Source organism: Mesocricetus auratus, unplaced genomic scaffold (assembly GCF_017639785.1).
Source record: "Mesocricetus auratus isolate SY011 unplaced genomic scaffold, BCM_Maur_2.0 Super-Scaffold_100676, whole genome shotgun sequence".
Taxonomy (NCBI): Eukaryota; Metazoa; Chordata; class Mammalia; order Rodentia; family Cricetidae; genus Mesocricetus; species Mesocricetus auratus.
This window is the reverse complement of record NW_024429266.1, coordinates 22,003,216-22,024,539: the sequence shown is the minus strand read 5'-3', so window position 1 is coordinate 22,024,539 and position 21,324 is coordinate 22,003,216. Positions and strand designations below refer to the sequence as shown.

The window sequence follows — 21,324 nt, the reverse complement described above, 5'->3', positions numbered from 1 at the left end:
ACCGTCAATTTTATTATATTTGGGTGTGTATGTAAGGGTGTGGGTGCCCATACATATGCATGTGAAGACCAGTAGTAATCCTCAGGCATCACTCCCTAGGAGATAGCTGCCTTGTTTTTAGAGACGAGGCTTCCCAGTTAGCCTGGAACTTGCTGATTAGGCTAGACTGGCTGGCCAGTGAACCCCAGGGATCTGCCTGGCTCCATCTCCCAAGGGCTGGGACTGCAAGCACATGGCACCATGCCTGACTCTTTCACATGGGGTTTGAGGGTCAAACTCTGGTACTTATGCTTTCAAGGTCAAGCATTTCACCGACTGAGCATCTCCCCATCCACAACCTCAATTTTGTATAACTGCCTGCTAAGCCAAACACAGGTGCTTCCTACTTCGAGAAGAATCCTGTATTTGACTACAGTTCTTTTTTATTTGGTCCACTTCTCTGCTGGATTCACTCTCTGGGATCAAATATCACAATTTATCACCTAAGCCTAGAATGAGGTCCCCAGCTACCTCCTTACATATCCAGAAACCTGCTGTGTTTCTGGATCTTACCTGTATTTTTACAGTTTGTGTAAAATGTGCCAGGTATGGCGGTACCCTCCTCTAGTCTCAGCACTCAGGAGGCAGGGCAGGCCGATCTCTGTGAGTTCTAAGACATCCTGGTCTACACAGAGTTCCAGGCCAGCCAAGGTTACATGATGAGACCCGATCTCAAAAACAGACAAAACAACAACAAAAGAAAACAAAAAGGAAAAAGCAAAACAAAACAACCTCAGAAAATCTGGAGGCATTGAGATGACTCAGTGGGTAGGGTGCTTGCCACCAAGCCTGGTGACATGAGTTAAATTCTCAGAACCCACGTGGTGAAAGCAGAGAATAGACTACTTCAAGAAGTACATCCTGATCTTCCCACATGCTCTGTGGCAGGCAGGCAGGCAGGCAGGCAGGCAGGCAGGCAGGCAGGCGGGCATACACGCACACACGCACACATGCACGCACACACACACACACACCCCACAATGGAACTAAGCTTTCCAATTAGAAAGCACGTTCTGCCTCTATCACCATGCACACAGGACTCTTGTAGGCCTGTGAGCACAATGATTTACCCAAAAAGTGAGACCCTATTTTCTCCCAGAACTCAATGACATTGTCAACACAGGTGCTTCTTTGAACAGCTGGCAGAACACTCTGGAGAGCCACAAAATGAAAAGGGACGAGGGAGGCGGGAAGCAGGCCTCTAGGTCCCATCACAGCTGCCTGTGCAGACTCTGAGCTTTGTGACACTCTGCATTATCCCACCTGCCTCCTGATGTCCCCACACTTTCCACCTGCAGCATTAGAATGGAGCCGCACCTCTTCTGGGAGCCAGAGCCATGAAAGCAAAATGCTTAAATATTTGTCATTAAGCCATTCCTTTAAAGGGCAATTACACTTCACTTAGACAACCATGCGTATGCTCATTATGGGGAGAACAAATGGATTTGGAGAGGAGAGGAGGCTAACGGAGTAACCAGGGGAAGAGGGAAGGGAAGGGGCTTCTTCCCCAGACGACGCTGCTCGGAGGTAGAGAGCTGCCGGGCGGGCTTGCTCGGGAGGAAGCATCTGTGTTCCTTGGGACAGGAATCCAGTCTGTTCAGGAGCTGCCAGGGGCTGAAGAACAAACAAAACTGCTGGTGCCACCAATGTGGCTCAGGCCAGCACCAGAGTATACACAACAGGCCTGGCCCTCCACTCACTGTGGCCAGACGCTTCTGACACATTCACTTTGCTGGTCACATTAAACCCCGAGGACCCAACAACTGAGGGAACAAAACATTACAGAGTCCTGGAACACCAACCCCTTGGAACACCGAGGGAAACTATCCAAGGTTCATAAACAGCCTTGGGACCTTGTATTGGAACAAAGGCCTTGGAACTTAATGTGCAGTGTCAGTCGGTGAGGCCCAGGAAGGGGAGGCTGGCCAGGGGATATCACAGGAGGAAGCTCTCAAGATGTGACATGAACAAGAACGCTGGCTAGAAGCCAGAGCTGCTTCCAGACCAGCAGCCTGGGTCCTGAGCATCTACTGATTCCCAGACCTGCCTCCTAAACCCATGTGTCTTGGTTCCCAGTCCAGGTAGCTAAGGAAAGACAGGTAATTCAAGGAGCAGAAGATCCACAGCAGCAGGGCAACTGAACCGCTAAGATTGGCAGCCACTGGAAAAAACAAGCCAACTCTGGAAAGAAAGCGAAGTCACAGAATGACCTGAGAGCCAGGGACAGGGTCAGGACTATTACACGCCACACACATGCAGCAGTCGGGTCAGGACTATGACTCGCAGCACACATGCAGCAGTCGGGTCAGGACTATTACACGCCGCACACATGCTGCAGTCGGGTCAGGACTATTACACGCCACACACATGCAGCAGTCGGGTCAGGACTATTACACGCCGCACACATGCAGCAGTCGGATCAGGACTATTACACGCCACACACATGCAGCAGTCGGGTCAGGACTATTACACGCCGCACACATGCAGCAGTCGGGTCAGGACTATTACACGCCACACACATGCAGCAGTCGGGTCAGGACTATTACACGCCGCACACATGCAGCAGTCGGGTCAGGACTATTACACGCCGCACACATGCAGCAGTCGGGTCAGGACTATTACACGCCGCACACATGCAGCAGTCGGGTCAGGACTATTACACGCCACACACATGCAGCAGTCGGATCAGGACTATTACACGCCGCACACATGCAGCAGTCGGGTCAGGACTATGACTCGCAGCACACATGCAGCAGTCGGATCAGGACTATTACATGCCGCACACATGCAGCAGTCGGGTCAGGACTATTACACGCCACACACATGCAGCAGTCGGGTCAGGACTATTACACGCCACACACATGCAGCAGTCGGGTCAGGACTATTACACGCAGCACACATGCAGCAGTCGGGTCAGGACTATTACACGCCGCACACATGCAGCAGTCGGGTCAGGACTATTACACGCCGCACACATGCAGCAGTCGGGTCAGGACTATTACACGCCACACACATGCAGCAGTCGGATCAGGACTATTACACGCCGCACACATGCAGCAGTCGGGTCAGGACTATGACTCGCAGCACACATGCAGCAGTCGGATCAGGACTATTACATGCCGCACACATGCAGCAGTCGGGTCAGGACTATTACACGCCACACACATGCAGCAGTCGGGTCAGGACTATTACACGCCACACACATGCAGCAGTCGGGTCAGGACTATTACACGCCGCACACATGCAGCAGTCGGGTCAGGACTATTACACGCCGCACACATGCAGCAGTCGGGTCAGGACTATTACACGCTGCACACATGCAGCAGTCGGGTCAGGACTATGACTCGCAGCACACATGCAGCAGTCGGATCAGGACTATTACATGCCGCACACATGCAGCAGTCGGGTCAGGACTATTACACGCCACACACATGCAGCAGTCGGGTCAGGACTATTACACGCCACACACATGCAGCAGTCGGGTCAGGACTATTACACGCAGCACACATGCAGCAGTCGGGTCAGGACTATTACACGCCGCACACATGCAGCAGTCGGGTCAGGACTATTACACGCCGCACACATGCAGCAGTCGGGTCAGGACTATTACACGCCACACACATGCAGCAGTCGGATCAGGACTATTACACGCCGCACACATGCAGCAGTCGGGTCAGGACTATGACTCGCAGCACACATGCAGCAGTCGGATCAGGACTATTACATGCCGCACACATGCAGCAGTCGGGTCAGGACTATTACACGCCACACACATGCAGCAGTCGGGTCAGGACTATTACACGCCACACACATGCAGCAGTCGGGTCAGGACTATTACACGCCGCACACATGCAGCAGTCGGGTCAGGACTATTACACGCCGCACACATGCAGCAGTCGGGTCAGGACTATTACACGCTGCACACATGCAGCAGTCGGGTCAGGACTATGACTCGCAGCACACATGCAGCAGTCGGGTCAGGACTATTACACGCCGCACACATGCAGCAGTCGGGTCAGGACTATTACACGCCGCACACATGCAGCAGTCGGGTCAGGACTATTACACGCCGCACACATGCAGCAGTCGGGTCAGGACTATTACACGCCGCACACATGCAGCAGTCGGGTCAGGACTATTACTCGCAGCACACATGCAGCCGTCAACTTTCACAGCAATGTGTTGCCACCCTGAAGAACCCCTGGATGGCAATACTGATTTTTTTATGGATTATATTTTTTCTCTTAGTCCCTCTGTCATACGGATGACAAATATTTTGGTCCTTCTCCTTCCCACACAAACATGAGCATAATTCAATCACAAACTGTAAGTTCCTCTGCAGAGATGGCTGTAACATCAAGGGCTTCCGTGAAGGCCATTTGCACTTACTGAGAGTTTAATAACATACATAGCGATATAAAAAAAATCTAAGTGCAGCATGTTCATAACACCACCATTCGTGATATGGGAGCAACCCGTGTTCATGAATGGATGAACACACCGAATGTCATCCATACATACAGTGAATACTATCCAGTCTTAAAGCCAAGGCAGTTTGCTAAGTGAAGTAAGCCAGTTACAAATGCACACTCTTAGGAGGTACCCAGGATTGATATATTTCTAGAAACAGATGGTGGCGGGGTTGATTCCAGGGACTGATGTAGGGATGATGGGGAGCTGGTATTTTATGGGTTCAGCTTCAGGGATTTTTGTTAATTTGGACTTTTTTTGAAACAAAGTCTTGTCTCGATATATATTCCAAACCCACCTCAAGTTCAAATTCTTCCTGCTTTAGTTTTCTGAACACTAGAATTACATTAAAAAGATCTGGAACTGGATGGTGGCAATGGCCATGACCATCAGTACTTACACAATTTTAAATTTAAAAATGGTTAGATTAAAATTTGCTCTTGTTACGCTTCCTTTACCATAATTCAAAGACACAAAGGTAGATGTGAGCATGAAACAGCTACTACATCTGTCACCCCATGGGTCACCAAGGTTGGCTCGGCTAATCTGGCCGGTGAGGCAGTGTCCCTTTCCTCCTTCATTACTCCATGTATGTCCCTCCTGTGGCTGTGCTCTCTGATGCAGAGGATGGAGACCTCTCTGGGGAGAGAAGGACTGGTCTTCAGTCAAGGGTACACAAGTAGCTGTGTTCCCACGCTAGAACCTCCAGACAAGCTCTCAAAGACACCAAACTGAAAGTCTCACGTGCACATAAAAGTCTGCTGCCAGTGAGTCCACCTCAACTCCACTCACAGAAGTCTACCAGCATGCAAGGCAAACATGCCATCCACTTCCACACATCCATGTGATCACACTGTTAACTACCACGCCTAGAATGCCCTCCCCGCGCCATCTGCCAGCCAAGTCTACTTATTCCTGAACTACCTGCTCAGGACCTTTATCACATCCCCAGAGTCCCACCAACTCAGTTATTACAGCTGAAGAAAGCCTCTATTCACCACCCAATGTGGTCTGTTTGCTTACTTATTTCCACCAAAGGTCATACCTTCCTTGAGAGCCAGAAACATGACTTGCATATATTTGTATGCAAGAACACAGCACTAAGCCCAAGAGGGTGTTAAACAAAGGTCAAATAAATGAGCAGACACAGTTAACAGTGGTTATTCACAGAACTCAGGAAGAGAGGACATTGTATACAAGGGTAAAATGGGCTCTCCTGAAGCTAACAGACAACACAGATGCCAAAACATGGAATGAGGAATTTATTAAGAGTCAACCTAGCTGAGCTGTAATTTCAACATCTGGAGGTTGTGGTAGGGGGATGGTGAGTTTGAATCAGCCTGGGCTATAGAGGAAGTTCCAGCCCAGCCAGGAATGCACAGTATGACACTGTCTGAAAAAGCAATCAACCAACCAATGAAACAACCAGGACATCATTGTCTTAAACTGCCTGTTCCACAGTGCATCTCCGAATGCCTACTATGTCCGTAGTGCTCTTCTGCCAATGAAAAACTTCAGAGCTGCCATGACTGGCCAAGCAGGATCACAAGTTCAAGGTTACCATGGGGAATACACCAAGTTTAATAACCTTGAATTTCATATGGTATTATTGGCTGTTTTATTTCTCTGTACTCCTTGCGGTGGGGAGGGCACCACCCAGCTCCCAAATACATACACATAGAGGCTTATTCTTTCTTGTAATTGCCTGGCCTCAGCTTTACTTATTTCTAGCCAGTTTTTCTTAAATTATCCTGTCTATCTTTTGCCTCTGGGACTTTATCTTTCTCTATTACTGTACACCTTTCTTTCTGATTCTGTTGCTGGTTGTGCAGCTGGGTGGCTGATGTTCTCCTCTCCTTTCCTTCTTTCCTCATTCCCTGATCTCTTCCTCTCCTTCTATTTGTTCTCTCTGCCTGCCAGCCCCACCCATTCTTTCTGCTTCCCTTCTACTGGCCATTCAGTTCTTTATTAGACCGACCAGGTGTTTTAAACAGGCACAGTAACACATCTTCACAGAGTTAAACAAACACAACATAAGAGAATGCAACACATCTTTGCATCATTAAAACAAATGTTCTCCAGCATAAAGAAATGTAACACGTCTTAAAATAATATTCCACAACAATATGGCTCAGTGAAACCCAATGAGGAGGGCCAGGGCTTGCAGATGGACTTCTGTTGTCTGGCTTCTCTCAGTTCCAGCGTGAGAGACAAAGGCCTAGAGCCACAGTCCTGACACTGTTGTACAGCTTGGTAGCTGTAGGGTTCAGTTATAAGAAATCTCATAACCACCACTGAGACCAAGACCAGAGCAGATGCCAGATCTCATCTGCGAACTCTGTGGGAAGCTGGACAGAAGGATTGATTTTTCCTCTATCAGCTTCAATACTCCAGTCAGATAAAGAAAACTATTCCCTGGGCTTGAACTTTGGGCTCAGTCACTACAAGGCCTCGATTCTACATTTGAAAGACTGAGTGGTTTTGATGCAGCAGAGTTTTTAACGGTCTAATAAAAAGTTATACCTTTTCATTATTATACGAACTGGATATAAAAGATAATTTTATAATCTGTGAAATCCTTAAAATGGTGTTAGCAGAGAGATTACCTTCAAAAGAAAAATTATTGGCCGGGCATGGTAGTGTATGCCTTTAATTACTAGGAAGGCAGAGGCAGGCAGATCTCTGAGTTCAAGACCAGCCTGGTCAACAGAACTAGTTCTAAGACAGCCAGGGCTACACAGAGATCTGTCTCAAAAAAATAAAACAAAAGGTACTTATTGTTCTTGTGGCACATGGAATTGCATTACTGTTCAGCTCTGTAAACCAAGGAGGTCTGGAGTCAAGTCTAAACTGCACATTGAAAATAAACAAACCCCCAATAACAACAAACAGCAGGAATGATGCCAGATCTAATCCCAAAGGCACTCATTCTGGGATCTGGCAAGAGGCCAAGGCTGCTGTTCTTGTTTCCAATGTGAATGGTGGTAAGACAGGAAGACCCAACTGTGTTAAAGGACACACTTTCCTCTGAAAGTATATTTGACAGGGTTATATATTGGATAAATATAAATAGTTAAACTCATGTTAGAGCTTCAGGTGATAAAAGCTGTTGGGTGCAGACTGATTGGTTGAGCACTGTTGCACTGTTCCTCCAAGTCCCACCAGGTGACAGCAGAACCAGGTAACAGCCTCAGACAGGAAGGGATGGTGAACAGACCCGAAACTTTGCTGTTATCTTCTCAGTTCCCAAGTCCAAGACTGTAAAAGAACTTTTGTCATTTCTGAAGGCCCCTGGGCCTGTGCCAACCACAACTTCAGCCCCACCATTTTCATAGAATACATGATCTAGGCTGATAACAAAACTTTCTGATTGCCAGGGACAGTGGTGCATAACTGTGATCCTAGCACTTAGTGGGCTGAGAGAGGAGGGTCACAAGTTCAAGGTCATCTTGGGTGACACAGATGTTTAAGCAGGCTTCAGTGTTGTAGTAAGACCTGGTCTCAAAAACACGAGGATCGAGAAGCTGGGTATGGTGGCACACAGCTATGGTCCCAGCATTTGGGAAGCAGAGGAAGAAGGACTCTGCTCCAAGTTGGAGTCCAGCCCGCACAGACTTAGTCTCAAAAATAAGACAAACAATAACCAAAGGCTGGAGGTCTAGATCTGAGGTAGAACACTATGTTCAAGCCCTTGGGTTCAATGCCCATCAGAGGGGATAAAAAGTAAAGGAAAACCGAACATGAGAAATATAAAATCTGTTGGCTATCTAGGGGGGATTCTAATCTAGCCCACTGATATCATGCAAAAGATTTAAACAGCCATCATCTCTCCAGCCCTACTTTTTAAATTTTCTATTATTGCAACAGTTAAAACACAGATTCTTAAGAAAGGACCATTGTGACTCGCCATCATCTACTTTCTAAACTGAAGGCTGCTAAAACCATAACTACTGTGCTGGAAATGAACCCTGCTGGATGGTAGGTATCAGGTCCTGCACATACACGCACTCAGCCCCACCCCCACCCCCGCCCTCACCCCCAGTCTCACACCTCTGTATGTCTGTCTGACTGACCTCATCAAAAAAGTTTTAGAAGAAACCCATGTCTGAAACATTTGGATTCACAAATTTTGACCAAGGTTTTTATCACACGGATGAAGAAGATGGTATCTAGGGTTGGTGGAAGACTTCCCTCCAGTTCCCTCTACAGAAAATCCAGGCCTGGAACTCTTGACTCTTAGCTTTGTGCTTTTTATGTTGCCTGACATTTGTACTTTTCACTGACCCCATATCATCGCTTCAGGAAATGAAATTATTCATTAACATTTCCATTCATTCAGTGTATGTTTATTGAGTTCTTTGATGTATATGCAACTCTACTGTAAAACAGGAAGTCAGAAGAGGAAGAGAAACTCACTGGAAGATATAGGGCCAGGGTCATTTCTAGGGCCCTAGGTGGGGAGCTGCAACCTCCTCCCCACTAGCTCTTCCCACGGTAACAACACGGCCTGCTCTCATTCTTTTGCTGCTTCCTACCCTCTTCAACACTCAGGAACACATGCCAGTAACTGGGGAAAGTGCAGAACACCAACAAGGTCAGAAAAGCATGGTCAAAAGACCTTCCGAGTAGAGATGGCCTCCAGGCAGAAGTAGACAACTTCATTGCTGTCTGAAAGACAGAGCAGGTGGGGGGGTTGTCCAAACACAGATGTTTTGTGGGTAGGAGGCATTTTCACAGCATGGAGAGACCATGATGATGGAAGAGGGCAAATTAAGCAGGCCCTCAGAGGAAAGGCAGCGGCAGCCTGGAGCATAGGCAATTTTGGGCTGTGTACTCAGGGGAGCTGCAGAGTGGCAGCTGTTCCCTGTAGAGAAGAGACAAGACATGCCCTGGAAGACAGGCACTGCTGTTTTTTTCTTCCCTCCCTGGCTGGGAGGTCATGGGGAGCTGAACAACCATCCCAAATGATTGAGGGTCTGACGGACTGATTTATGAAGCAAGATAGGTACCAGTGCTAAAAATAACCCATTGCTTCCAGGTTGCCTTTCCTTCTAGCAACTCACACAGCCCATTAGAAACAGGGGCAGGCATCCCTCACTCCGTAAGGTTGGCCCCATGATCCACTGCAGATATCCTAAAACCACAAGGCTGAAGTCCCTTATGTCAAACAGTGTAACACACACACATAGTCTTTGCACACCCATTCGTGTACTCTAAACCATCTTTGGGTGACCTGCAATCCATTGTTAGGTGTAAATGCTATGAAACAGTTGCTGTGCTCCTTTTTTAGGGACTAACGAGAAAAAAAATGTGTGCGAGTGTCCAGGATAGATGTTCAGTTTCTTTTCCCATGGTTGTACGGCTCAGGATTAGGGAAATCCCATTAGAGTCCCTTTCTTTAAGTAAAGGCAGAGGCAGAGATGGAGGACAATCTAAAAATGTAACACAGTTAACTCAACTCCAGTCAATTCTACCATTCTCCTCTGACTCTCCTTTGAGTTTCATATGGTGTATCACACCGGAGGAAGGCGAGACATCAAACTTGTCACTCAGAAGTGGGGAAGGCACAACACTTCTCCAAGGGATGACTCAGAGCTTCGCACTCACACAGTAGAAAGAGAAAAAAAAACCTTTCCCAGGAGTTAGTAGAGCCACAATTTAAGGTTTCCTTCCTTAAGGAACAAGTGGTTATGAAACAAATGCTGGACCCTGTGTCTCTAAGGTTTGGCTTCCTTCTCCCTGTGAAGGGCTTTATGGCCTCTGGCGCTTCTCAGCATCCCCCGCACACATTCCACGCTTTGACAAAGTCACACTGAACCCTAGTGTGAACTTCATAACGAGTATTTGCATTGTTTTGTGCAACCTCGACACGCCCTCTTACCTCTCTGGGTATCATTTTCCCATTTGAAAAGTGAGTGCATTGGTTTAGATTGTATCTGAGAAACTTCCAGGAGAATATAAACTTCAGAACCCCTGGGGAAGGGTAGAACGGGCACATTTAAGGAAATGAAGGTAAATGGGTGAAAACAAAGAAATGAAGGACTTTAGTGACATCACATGGACCTCAAAAGCAAGGCACAAAGATAGAAAAGAAGAAAGGGTACAGGTATTGAGGAGATTTGAAATGGGAATTTGTGCTGTTAAGTAGGAGGTAGTCTCAAGTTTAAGGGATTTTTTTTTAAAGAGTGAAAAATCAAGAGGCAGATGTTGAAATGATCTTGGCACCAGCACTGAGAATTCAGAAGGAAAGACACTGGAAATAAGAAATCCTCACGTACCAATAAAACTTTATTTATAAAAATGGTCCATAAGTTAAGTTTGACCCATGAGCCATTCTTTTTGCCCACCTGTGATTCCAGCATTCAGGAACTTGAGGCAGGGGAATCACAAGTTTGAGGTCAGATTGGTCAATATGATAAGACTCTGTTTCAATTAATTTTCAAATGTTTATCATGGAATAAAATGGAAACTATATAGTTCATACATGATACAGTATAACTAAAGAAAATTACAAGTGAATAAGTTAGCATGTAAAAATTTTAATGAAAGGACAGAACTATTTATATAAGTATTAAAAACCATAACTGCACCTCAAAGACATTGTGCTGCTTGGTAGGAGGCAGTCTCAACATGCTGTATGGTTCTGGCTGTGTGGCATTCTCCAAAGGCAAAACCACAGTAAAAGAACAGGCCAGCATGGGGCTGGAGCAATAACTCAGGGGTTAAAAGCACTGACTGCTCTTGCAGAGGAGCAGAGTTTAGCCCCCAGCATCCACATGGTGGCTCACAGCCACCATAACTCTAGTTCCCAGGGATCCAATGCCTTCTTCTGACCTCCATGGGCTTCAAGTACACTCATGCTGCACACGAATGCTTGTAAACAAATTACTCTGACACACAAAAATAAGTATATAGATCTTAAAATTTGAGACTTGAAGGCCTAAAAAAACAAAACTAAACAAGTATCTGCAGTTGCTAAGATCAGGGGAAGGAAAAAGATAGGACTACCAAGTGAGTACCAGAGACATTTTAAGGATGGCGGGATATTCTGCAGTGGGACAGTGGGGGTGATTACACAACTCAAAGATGAAAACTTCCAAAACTATAGCCAGAAATAACCAATTTTACTCTGTTAATTTAAAAAACGGGGCTGGGCCACATTCTTCAGGAAGGTCCTAGACTGCCAATCCTAGCAGAGGCTGGAAAGCACCCTGCCCTCCACAGCAGAAACTAGAGTGACAGTTCTGCACTTGATGCCTCCAAGGTCAAGGTCAGGGTCTGCAGAGTTCCCCTAAGGAGACCATCACAGTAACTGAAGAAGATGGGGGAGGGGGGCCCCTGACACTGGGTCCCCTCCTGCACATATGCAGCCAGTCCAGGTAATGACAAGATCACTGAGGGGGGGACACAGCATATGGAGGGTCATCAAACACTCTGCTACCAAGCTATGATTACTACATTCCCTGTGGGAAGCCACTGAGCCATTATGGAGATACACCATTATCTCAAAGTGTTGCAATCAGATCTGGACATGTCTCTATAGGCCCCAAGGCTCTGTATAAAGAAGTCTCCCATGTCTGTGTATGCAAGTATTTGTCTAGTCTCATCTTCCTGGGCTGGAGTCTCACCCACCTCAGTTCTGTCCATAGCAACACTGGGCAGACTGCCTCATTGGTTTCTGAACATCTCTGCCTCCTCACAGAGTGTACATCAAACAAGGGCTTACAGAGATACAGAGACACAAGGGCACACTAAATAGTAAATGCGTGTCTTGGCAGGCAGTGAAAGGAAGGTCCTCGGGATTGTAGCTGATGAAGCTATCGGGCAATCATACGTTAGAGAGCAAGGGGAGGATCTGGTGTGTTCAGTTCTGTTCCTTCAAGTTCCTGTTTGTGGCTTAGTCTCGAGGAGGTGGGACATTTGGAAGACTAGGTGGGGGAGAGGGATCTCCTAAGGATGGGACTGGTGTCCTCTTAAGAGACTGACTGAGAAGCTGGGGGTAGTGTCACGTGTCTGTGGTCTCTATCACTTGGGAGGCAGAGGCAGGAGGGCTCAAAGTTTGAGGCCAGCAGTTTTGGTGTCAGTGAAGAGGGAAAGGGGAGGAGGAAGACTAGGCTGAGGGAAAGCTATGTGAGGAAACTCTGCAAGGTGACCACCTGCAAGAGGCTCTCACCAACACCAACTATACTAGCTCCCCAAGGACTTCTTGCCCCCGGGCTATGAGAAATAAATGCCTGCTATTTGGGTAACCCTGCTTATCATGTTCTTTCATCGAGTCCAAGTTGATTAAGACAGAATTGGTGGAGGAAATCATAAAAGTTATCAGTATGAGAGGGAAGAAAGATGGCTGCTCATGATAAGTGATGCAGAGCTGAGGTCATGCCCTGGGAACTGGCTCAAACCGGTCTGAATTGGTCTCTCCCACTCAAAGGGCACCTATTCGCCTTCACTCTAGCACAACACCATCACGATAAGCTCACATAATTTAATCGTTGAGCCTAGTGATCTTTTATAAATATTGAGGCACTATCATAACTATTATGCCATTTAATATCATTTACTACTCACCGACTTGGCCCTTAGTTTCTCCCCGTAAGTTATTCCAGCCACACATAATTGCTTCTCAGCGTGAAAAAGTAGCCATTCCCACTTTACTGCACCCCTGGGAGGATCCTAGGGCTCACGCTAGTATCAGAAGAAGGGGTACCTCCTCCCTGTCTTCGTTTTCCTGAAACATTCCATCTTAGGAGCCGACTGAAGATGCTCCAAGGCACCCCACTGCCTAAACAAGGTGATCAAAACTGACGTGAACATCACCACCGGACTCAAAGCAGTTCTGTTTCTCACCAAGCCACAGTGTGTGACTTCCATGCTGTGCCCTGTGAGTGACAGGAGGACCTCAGAGACCCCACTGGGGCTGAGACCCTGGCACAGACACCTAGCTTTGCGTCCTACTCCTCAACCAAAGCTGCAGCCCTGGCATCTGTATGTAGTCATCCCACGCATTATGGGACAAACTTGGAACAAAGGCTTTCACTTTAAAAATGAAAACATAAAAACCACTGATTTGATGCAATGGTTCAAATGCACTATTGTATTCTGTGTGTCCTCAGGGTATTTAGCTTTCCATGTCTATACTTGGACTTGGCAATTACTACCCTCTAATTCCTACTCAGTCCCTAGTCTGTCTAAAATATTCTACAGTTCTGTTTCAAGTAAGACCTCCTCTGACTATCACAGCCTGAAAGATAGTCACAACTAGTACTGGAGGGGGGGCTAGCTTTACAATAATTATATACAATATGTACCGTATTCTTACACAATTGTATATAAGTAATATATAAAATTATATATGTATGCACTTCCCGCTCTTAACACAATTCTCTCTCTTCCTTGCCACCAGAATAGTAGCTCTTTAAAAGTAGGCATATATGTTCTTTGAAGGTAGACGTTATGTAAGGTCAGTCTCCTGTCTTCTTTAGTGCCTATTCATAGGCTTTTCAATCAAGTACAAGGACTTCCTCCGACAGCGTAGATGCTGGGGCTGCTGTGTTAAAAATGTGAAGAAGCGAAGGATGGAGCAAGGAAGCAGAGCCCAACTGTTGCCAGTGCGCCAGGAAAGGCAAACAAGAACCATAAACCCCGGCTTGCTAGCATTACCCATACCTAAAGAATGGAAGACCCCAGGCAGGAGGGTCTCTGGGGAGCCCTTTGGCTAGCTGCCATTTAATGTAAAGAGAGATAGTCTCCCAAAAGCAACCCGGTGTTCCCTTCTGTTTATTTAACGTATCTGGCATAAAATCTCAGCACTGATGGCTCTACGTGTCTGATCAGTGGTGGTTGCTTCGTGGCCCCCAGAATCCATGGCCAATGCGATGTTTTTCCATGTACAGACCACAGACTCAGTCTGTGTAGCCTACTTCTCTTTCCCAAATGACTTTTAGGTAACGAGGCTACTGTGTGGCTCACAGGTAAATGTTTCTCTTTCTACCTTTTCAAAAGAAAATTGAAATAGGAAAAAAGAATCATAGTGACAGCTCTCTGAAAATTACCTCTAATGGACAACTTGTTTTGTAGCAATCAGAACACTCCGAGCCCAAATCAGAGATCTTCTATGACTGAGTTCCATAATAATATGCCATTTAACAATTTATTGGTGTGGAATAACTATGCCAAAAAGAAAACACTTTTCCTCCAGGCTAAAAGAAGCTCAATTTCGACTACTTTTTTCTCCATTTTTAAAAAAATGTATAATTAGTAAGATACTCAGTCGCAACTAATTACATTTAGATCACAGCTTAAAACTAAGCACCTTAAAAAAAACCTCATTGTGTTTGTCCATTTCTTAAAATGTTGATAATCATTTCTCCAAAGGCCCCTCACCACATCTTATCTCTGAACTGCATCTCCAGTCACCACAGAGAATAAAGGCAAATCCAATTTAAATGTAGGGATTTATATCTGATAACGAACAGTGCATTCAAGGACCTGTAAGGGGCACTGGCCTTGAGAAACCGGCTATAAGGTGGCTCACACTTCTCTGATTCAATGAGCTTAACCGACAGGGCGCCCCTAACCCACCCTGTTTCTCTGAATTCACTGAAAACTCGTCTAAGCCAGAAAGGGGGACAGCTAACAAGAAATGCGCTAACACATCAGTGTGGAAAAGAAACGCATCTGCACGTGCCGTGTGTCCTGGGGTATGCTGGGTCCTCTCCATTTGGAAGTAGAAATCTGGAAACAGGAAACATTTTCCCCATGCTCCCCCATGACAGCCCCCACCCCAGCCCCTACACACACACCCTTTCCCTTGTTCTGTTTTGTATTCAATTAGCCAGACACTGGGCTTCTCAGATGGACCCAAATTGGTTCCTGGTTGGAATTTCTATTCTACTCTTTGGCTGATTTCTTTTTTAGAAAAAAATAGTCATTCTACTGACTTCATTTTTAGTTTGGTTCTCACAGTTTCCATCTATTTCTGAGTATTCTCAGATTCATTTTTTAGGGTCCTTTTCTTGTTTTAGGATGCAGTGTCTTCTTAATACTAATTTTGTTGTTAGTGCGTCCCTGGTTTCTTTTGTGATGTCTGCTTTCTTTTCTTTTTTTTCTTTTCTTTGTGTGTGTGTGTGTGTGTGTGTGTAATCTCTCAATGTATACAGATATATAAAGATATTATGTATATATGCAGATAGTTAATATACATATAGATTATACACATATAAGTTACTTCATGGAGTTTGGCTACTGGTCCAATTTACAAAGGACAGTAAAAGTGGAAACGCTATGGAGAGATACTGGTGCTGGGAAGATTTCACTGATACCAAACTTCACTAGGCTTTCAATTGTAGAAACTTCCATAGATAAAGATCCTGAGGTCCTTCCTCTGGGACCATCCAGTTACTCCAGGTGTGGGGCAGGGGATCCTTCCCGAGCGGCTGAGGCATTGCCAGGTCAGTGTGAACACTCTTCCCTCGGGTTCCTCAGCCTGCGGTCTACACCAATGGTACGTACGGTACCCCCAGACCTTGAGCCTCACCGGACCTTCTGGCACCACTCACACTTCCTGCAGTCAGCACCTCTTCCTGCAGACCGTGAACTGAAGAAACCACCTCTGCTCCCGGGAGGCCATCACCGCTGTCAGCCCCTGCACTCTGTCCTTAAACAGTCACGAAAGTCTCTTAACTGACCGATTCCCCTCCCATTACTTTTGTCGCACTTATTTCAGTGGTGTTTCAGAGACAGAGACGATAAATACACACAGCATCCCGCCCACCAGGTTACTTGACATTCCCTAACAACTGGTGAGGCCCTCTGGGGAAATGCTGGCATAATTACCTATATCAGTCTTAGAGACGGTCAGATTCCGACACGGGCGGTCTCTTCTCACCACAGTCATTAGGGGGCAGGGTGGCAGTGATGCAGGGAGACCAGTTGGATGCTACTGCTGAAGTCCAGTGGACCAACACGCCTAGGTGGGCGGAAAGTGGCAGACACTGGTCCAGAGGGAAGAACCAACAGTACCTGTGCTGGACCAGATATGCACAGGAAGAAGATGGTGGAACGAAAAGGGACGTCTTGGAGTATGAGCAACTGCCGTGAGTGGCACCAGGCCCGATCAGCAGAGCGGGAATAGAGCTAGGCTCACAGGAAGACAAAGGGCTTTACTTTGCATCAAGCCTGGCGGTGCTTGTTTCATAAAGCCGGCACTTGAGAGACTGATGAAGGAAGGCCTCAAGTTCAAGGCCAGTCAGAGCTACACAGTGAGACACTATCTCAAAAAATAAGTTTGATTTTGGCACAATTTTGAGATGCCTTTGAGAAATCTAAGGGATGTTACACAGGAAGTAGGTTATATAATTAGAGTTTGGAGTCAGAAAAGAGAGCTAAGCCAGAAATACAATTTCTGGAAGTCTGGAAAGTTGCAAATTATCTGAGATTGGGCAGAGTAATTTTTAAAGGGGAGAAAATGATATGAATAATGTGTAGATACCAACAGGCTAACGTGATCCTCCATGAAAAAACAGGGAAATGGTATTTTGTATATGTGTCCTATGATTTGAATGTGTTTTCTAAAACTTAATGTGTCAGAAACTTAATCCCCAGTAGAGCCATGGAGACAGAGTCTAACAGGATATGTGTAGGTTGCACAAGTATTCAGTGGGTTAACGCCATTCTAAAGGGGCTCCCTTGTTCTTGTGTGCCTCCACTATGGTAAGAAACAGCAGGAAGTCCCTCATCAGATGCCAGAGTCCTGATCTTGGATGTCCCTGACTCCAGAACTGTGAGAAATAAATCTCTCTTCTTTATCAACTACCTAGTCTGTGGCATTCTGTTTCAGCGGCACAACACATCACAAACCAACCCAAAATTTTACTACAGTTCAAACTCATGGGAGGGATGGCCAAAGGAGGTAAAATCAGGATGGCGTGATGGACAGGGAAAGCTACAAAAAAATAAAAGAGGCAATCAAAATCTAATACTGAGAAGCCAGAAAAAGATGGCCGGCAAACACCCTGCGGTTCTGGAGAGAGTGGAGCAGTGCCAACTACTTTATTAAGATTCACTGCAGAAAAGGGATTTGGCCAAAAGTCCATCTAAGGTGAAAAAGGACCAGAAATGAAATATGAATGCATAGAAAAAGCAAACAAGAAGCTTAGTGGTGGTGGATTTATTTAAAGATCTCAATAAATGGCTTAAATGGTTACCCACAATTTTTTTATGTTGTACTTAAGCTTCCTGGTACCTTTGGGTCTTGGGGCACTTCCAATGCTTTGCAGTAACTGATATCCAGCAATTATTTTGGATAGAATAATAACTGTTAAGTGGGGACACAAAAGCATTCTAAACCACTGTACATAATTTGTAATTAAAAGGAGCTATCCATTCCTGGATAATCAGATGGCCTATTTTCCCTCCATAAAAAATGTAAGTTAATCTAAATATGATTCTGTGTTCCTCATTCTCTCATTCTGTAAATTAGGAGAAACTCTCTCATCAGAATGTTATCGGACTATTACCATGATAAAGTTCCTCTCCTCAAAAAAAAAAGCCCATTAAAAGAGATGTTGGTCTGTGACACAATCCACTACCAAATGATTTAAGAGGAGAGCTATGAGGGCTTCCAGCATCTGTGAATGGAGCTGATTTCAGGAACAATCCTTCTCCTGAATAGAATGGAAACAGGTTTAAACAGGTTTAATCCTCCTATGGTTTATATTTCTCATGTTTCTCTTCCCACAAGTGACATTTCAATTTGAAGGACAAAAGGAAGGAAGACCCTAAGAACCAACACAGGTGTCACAGTCCCCAAAAGAGAGAAATTCATACTTCTTGCTTTACTGATATGCCCTTTCCCATTTAGAACTTTATCAGACAAGCAAGTCTCTCTTGACCCCATGGCCACTGAGACTACACTCCTCTCCCCCTCCCTCCCTCCCTCCCTCCCTCCCTCCCTCCCTCCCCCTTCCCCCCCTCTCTCTCAGACACATATCAACATGACTCCACCCACAAGACAGTCAGTCACCTTGCTCACCTTGCTGTAAATTGCTTCTAGTGCTCATAATTTAGTTTCAACCCCCAAACCCTGGGTTGCAATGGTCAGTTTGCTGTCTTTCTCAGCCCAGTCTTACAACTGGAACTATTTCTACCATAAAGCAATATCTGAGGACATAATGTTTACTTTTTCTATTCAGGGCACCTGCCACATAATTGATAACAAGTTTTTGTTGAACAGGTGGTATATTTCTAACAAATTGAATCATATATTCTACTGTAGAAAGTCAGAAGAAGGGCAATGTATTGTAGTCTCACTGCTACTGTAAAATACCACCACAAAGTTACTGGCTCAAAACAATGCAAGTGTATTCTCTTTCAATTCTGAAGGCCAGAGTATAAAATAGTCATTATATGGGGAGATATCCCTTTTTGGGAATCCTGGGGAGAATAACTCATCTTTTCGACTCTTTTAGCTCCTAGGAGATGCCTGTCTTCTCTGGCTCCCAGCTCCTTCCTTCATCACAAAAGCTGGCAGCACAGTTTCTAGATTTACATCTGTCATACCAATGCAATGTGTCTCTCTGACCTCATCACTGTAAAGACTTTTCTGATTAACTTGGACACACCTGGATAATCAACACTAACCCATCACAAGATTCCTAATCCCACCTTCAAAGTCCTTGTTACCATGTACACATGGCAATAAATATCAGGGCATACTTGGTTTAAGGAGAGCATGACATATAACAAAATATTTCAATTAAACGAGTATTAATTTTGAAAGCTAGAACTTATGCCTAAAGGGCGACATTTTATTGCCTGGAAATTGTGGTTATATAGAAAGCCACATTATCTGATGCTAATAAAATATGGTATTTATCCTGTTTATCTGGGATTTATTCTTATATTCTTGATGGAAGCCAAAAACATGCTAACCCTCAAACTAGTCACTTTAGAAATGTAATAAATTCTAATGAAATAATTATTAGTTAAAATTTGGAAGAAATCTCCACTTAAGAAAGTATTTTAAAACTAATATATATATATACAGTTGATATCAGTGTCATTGCTTTGCAACCGCACTTCAGTGGGTTTTTTGGGGGGGGTTATTGAGACGGGGTTTCTCTATGGCTTTAGAGCCTGTCCTGGAACTAGCTCTTGTAGACAAGGTTGGTCTCGAACTCACAGAGATCTGCCTGCCTCTGGCCCCCAAGTGCTGGTATTAAAGGTGTGTGCCACCAATAAAGCAAACTTATCAAGACAGGTAATCATTAGATTTGGTTCAAAATCAACTTTTACCCACTCTCAAAAATATAAATATTATTGGCCTCAATTATAACCCAAAGAATGAGCTACCAGATGTATGCTAAGAACAGGAGGCCCTCTCATCCTAAAAGAGAAGTGTCAAAAGAAGGGGCAACATTGCTACAGTTTCCACGAACAGTTCCACACTCCTTAGAAAGAAGCAATGGATGCCATTCAATATGACTCTGCCTTTGTTCAAATGGTCTCCATTTATATGTGCCATTCATAAAATTTCATTTATATATACATAAATACAAATTCAGGCAAGATTAGATGATATCTACTTGTATGTATTAATGCCTACAGATGTCGTCTTTACAAAGCTCCCATCTGTACTGATGCTAATGTCATATACCAGGTGTTTCTAAATACTATGACAAGCAAACATAAATTTGTTCCCTATTCCTCCCATAGATGTTAGGGACATGACTTCACAGGTTTCAGGTTCCTACCTTGCAGATTTGGGAATCCAGATGATCTCCTGGGATATAGAATGCATTTCTCAATCACACAGACACACAGCTTCACAAATACACATTCCACATGAACTGCCCAGAATCACTCTACAAATCTCCTAATTGTACACATCTCAAGTTTCTGACAGCAGACTGCCATTTGCAACTTCATAGGTAAAGCCAGGCTCTATCACTGGCTTGATATATGGCACTTTTGGTGGTCACTAAAGCCCCATTCATAGCCATGACATCATTGTTTCCATAGAAACAACATCACCACGTTTTCAAAGGAGAAGAAACTAGAAGGAATTCTCAGAGAAGACAAAACCAGAACAATTGAACTGGAATAAGTAAGCTATTGCTAACATGCTCTTTTGAGGGTATCTTAGTTTCTTGGGAGAAAACTGTAGATTTTAAAGCATTACAAAAAACTAGAAATTGTAACTGCTAAATTTCCTTCTGCAAGAAGGTATATTGTACCTCGAATAAGTCAGATTTACATTAAAAATTTACTCTTCTTAAAATAACACTCATAATTCTCCAATGCCCATGAATGCTTGAATACTTTTTAAAAACATTGTGTTTTAATGTCCCATTTGACTTTGTATATATGCTGTGAATCGAATATAATTGGATGTATATTTTAGTGAATTTTTGGCTGTTAAACTAAGAACTAATCTTATATACAGCTGAATTCTATAATAACAGGTAAAAACAGAATCACAATCACAAATACTGAATGACAGACTATGTTTATGAAGTTTCATGCACAGGTTGGCAAGGTTAAAGTATTATGTAAGCTTGGAACAAAACATTTTCTAAAATAATCACAATGACTGACAAATTCATGGAAAAGGGAATCAGACACCAGTCACATCCTAAGATTATGTATTCAAACACAAGAGAGTCTGTCCATGTTGTTAGAAATAGACCACTGAGCTTGGAGAGGGAAACCAGCTCATCCTTTCAAGTGTTTGTAATTAACAGTCTGATTTACAACACCAGAAGCATCTTAGGAATGCCTTTCTAAACGTGGGATAGTCTTTCAACAGCATGGAAA

At 44.7% G+C, this 21,324-nt stretch overlaps 1 protein-coding gene across 3 annotated transcripts in view; it reads right to left on the bottom strand.

Moving 5' to 3' along the window:
• The window catches only part of CUNH1orf226 (chromosome unknown C1orf226 homolog), a 311,252-nt gene that overhangs the window by 97,917 nt on the left and 192,011 nt on the right, over nucleotides 1-21,324 (bottom strand). The gene's annotated exons all lie outside the window — the stretch shown is intronic.